The sequence below is a fragment of the Aplysia californica genome, unplaced genomic scaffold (genome assembly GCF_000002075.1).
Source record: "Aplysia californica isolate F4 #8 unplaced genomic scaffold, AplCal3.0 scaffold00839, whole genome shotgun sequence".
NCBI classification, from domain to species: Eukaryota; Metazoa; Mollusca; class Gastropoda; order Aplysiida; family Aplysiidae; genus Aplysia; species Aplysia californica.
The window spans coordinates 207,861-211,174 of NW_004798109.1; the positions used below are offsets into that span (position 1 = coordinate 207,861).

General features: G+C 38.9%; 1 protein-coding gene across 1 annotated transcript in view; it reads right to left on the minus strand.

Annotated features, from left to right (window-relative positions):
- LOC101845807 overlaps window positions 1-3,314 on the minus strand; it is a gene marked incomplete in the record, with an annotated part of 213,913 nt that overhangs the window by 115,890 nt on the left and 94,709 nt on the right.

Consider the following 3,314-nt stretch of genomic DNA (forward strand, 5'->3'; position numbering starts at 1 on the left):
TGTTGTTGTTGTTTTTTGTTTGTTTTTTTTACTTTTCTATTTCTATATCTTCGATTTTTTTTAAAGTTCTATATTTATACGCATGTCTTTTTTTTTACTGTTCAATATCTACGTCGTCGTCTACCATAGTGAAATGAAACACTCGTCAAAATAATTAAATCAAAGAAAATGACTTTTTTAAAACGGTCTTAAACATTTTTTTTCGACGAATTTTGTTCATTTTTCTTTCAACACCTTTTTGTCCAATCAAATCACACCCCTGTGTCGATTCATACGAAAACATGTCGATTTAAGGAAAAAAACGTAATTTTGCAGTTTCCAAAGACACTCAAGCTTTGGATGTCATCAAACTTTGGCAGTCACTGTTTCGCTAAATTTACCTCAAACACCAGGCGACTTGCATCTCTTTTAATCGCGAATTTTCACCAAAAGCACGAAAATTGAACAGTCTTAAGATTATACCAAAAAGTTCACGTTCATCCGTCGTGTCTGCTCTGCAGAAAAAAAAATCTTCCGTCAAGTCTCATATAGTTGGATAAGTTTAACCATAAATATTTTCTTTTCGAACATATCTTTTTAAAAAAAGAAATAGTTAAATCTGATACACCATATTCGTACTACTGATCGAATTTTGATGCGGAGACATTAACTAATATTATAGAATCTGATCCCAGTTCGTCAATTCCCTAGAAATTACGCATAAAGACGAGTCAGGTGACCTCATTTTTGCCCCAGGCGAAAAAGGCACTCCGAGGAATGGACGTGTGGTGTAACATGAACACGACGACCCCAGCCAACGACGGTCCTTTAATTATACCCGGTGCCCATTAGCAAATTCGGTCCGATTCGGTTTGGTCGTCGGGACTAGCCAAATTTCCCTCCATGGAGGGAGAAAAGCTACCATCGTAGCACACAAACCTTAAAAAAACCGACGATGACCTTCAAAAAATAAACACGTTAGTTTTCAGGGCCTAAAGTCAGTAGATCGGTTGGAAGCAGGGGTCTATTTATAGTGTGCACTGAAGCCGCTAGAAACCGAACTTAACTGAACTGAACCGAGCCGATCCTCCAATGCGTCCCACTATTATTACACAGACGGGATACACGGGCGTGAGTCTTGCTTGGATCTGAATGCGCGTTTACTAGACAACCCACTCAGCGGTGCCTTTGCGCTACAACGGATGAATAATGATACCTTCTTCCAATCTCAAAAACACACTACATACTTTCCCACTTTCTACCGACTCCGTCCGACTTGTATCTCCATCATCGCATATTATTCTGATATTGGCTTCAATCATTAGTCAAACCACATCCATTGACTACGCGAGACTGACGTGGTTAACGCTAAGAACGACTTCCAAAATCATGACAGACGAGTAGTCTCATTTTTTAAAACTCGACCCCGACCAAAGAGTCGTTTTCCTATACATGTAGTTGGTAATTCTTTTTCTGTATGCTGTTGTTTTTTTCCCAAGCCCCAATAGACGAGAAACATTCGGACCAGTATCCGTCAGTGTCATGTGGTCATGACTGTAATGTCGTCATCACTGTAATGTCGTCATCACTGTAATATCGTCATCACTGTAATATCGTTGGCCGTTATCTCAGACCTCGAGTGCTGTTAGAGTCTGCTGGATGTCGCTCCATATGTCCGCTGTTTTTGTTTTTTTCCGCTCTTTTTGTTGTATTTCGTCTAGTTTTTGCTTGAGTAAAAGTTTTACAGCTCTTGCAACACAAGTAGGTCAGAACTGTTCGTTTCTTTGAGTAAAGAGAAGCACAACAACACAATAATGGTCATTTAGGGACGAGAAAAAGGAAGAAAGACAGACAGACAGACAGACAAACAAAAACAACAGACGAAAAAAAAATAGGACCAACCAGCGGCGCCTTCCAACCACCTGCAAACAGGTAAAAAAAAGGTTGAACAAGATGAGAAAACGTTATTACAAAAGGTTTATCAAACAAAACAAAAAGGGGGTAGGTGGGGGCTGATAAGGACGATTGATAGGGCAAAGGGGGAGAAATTAGCACAGAGCATTTAGCTACTCCTGAACCACAAAGTTCAGTCGGCTCAGTATCTGCTTTTGAGAAATTTGAAATTAAAAGTGTTGAGTTTCACAACATGGTCAAGCGTTTTCGAAAGCAATTTTTAAAATATATTGATAACGACTCCTAATAATAAACGTCATGATTTTGAAAGAGCAGATAAAACATTTGGTTTCTGACCTCATGGTCTCAGTAACTCCAAACGGCCCAAAATGTCTGTAGACCTTTGTAATTCTTAAGGTAGCGAATTTGCCAGCCACCGGCTTTTGTAGTTTAGTTGTTTTTTTCTTTTTGCTTTTTCCCAGTACTTCTGCAGCATGCTGAATACTGGCAGACTATCGATTTTGTCCGTAGGTGCTTGGGAGGCGGAATAACATGCAGCTCAACAACGGAAACGAAGTTAACCTTTTCAGCGCTAAAGCGTTTCCGTGAACGTCTGCACAGACGAGACAAAATGTTCACTCAACAGAGATGTAAACAAAGCCATAACAACATGTTTCCTGTATTATGAATAAGAAACTCTACAAGTTGCAAATTCATTTTCTAAAACGTATGCTATAAATGATAATAAATAATAAATAGCACTTGTAAAGCGTAAATTTCCGTTTAGCAGCAAGCTCTATGCGCTTTACAATCAATATTATAACCCCAACAGACCTGACAGCATTCTAATACAATTCCAACTCCCTGGGAAGCATGCAGTGCAAGCAAACATTGTACGTACATGGGCTAAAACACTAACATACTGACAAGATCCTTCGCTGTCAATAGACAGTTGCAAGCGCCGTAAAACCTCTACTAAAACTAAATCACTAAACTTAAAAGCTGTCAATATCCGGGTACCTATTCCCACAAGTTTGAAGTGAGGAAAAGTTGTGTAAAGGTCCTCTCTCGGGAACACAATGTCGTTTGCTCTTTATAAACCAGTTGGAAAAAAGGTAATGTGATCAACATTGGGAGAGCACAATATATAACATAATACGTCGATAAAGTAGCAAAGAGGCTAAAAACCAAATAAAAAATGGACGCTTTCGGACCAACTACAGTCGATCTAAATTGCTTAACTACTTCACAAAAATCTGAATTACTGTTACCAAACATGTTTCACCTCAGATAAGACCGTTATTGTTTTTTATCAGTCGAGTGCTCGAAACTGAAGATGTGAGGATAAAAAGACGTCTAGTCTAACCAACATCAAGGAACCAGAGATAATACTTCTTCCCGTTTTAATCTTGTCCAGAAGTAGATCTGGGTATGTCTTGCTC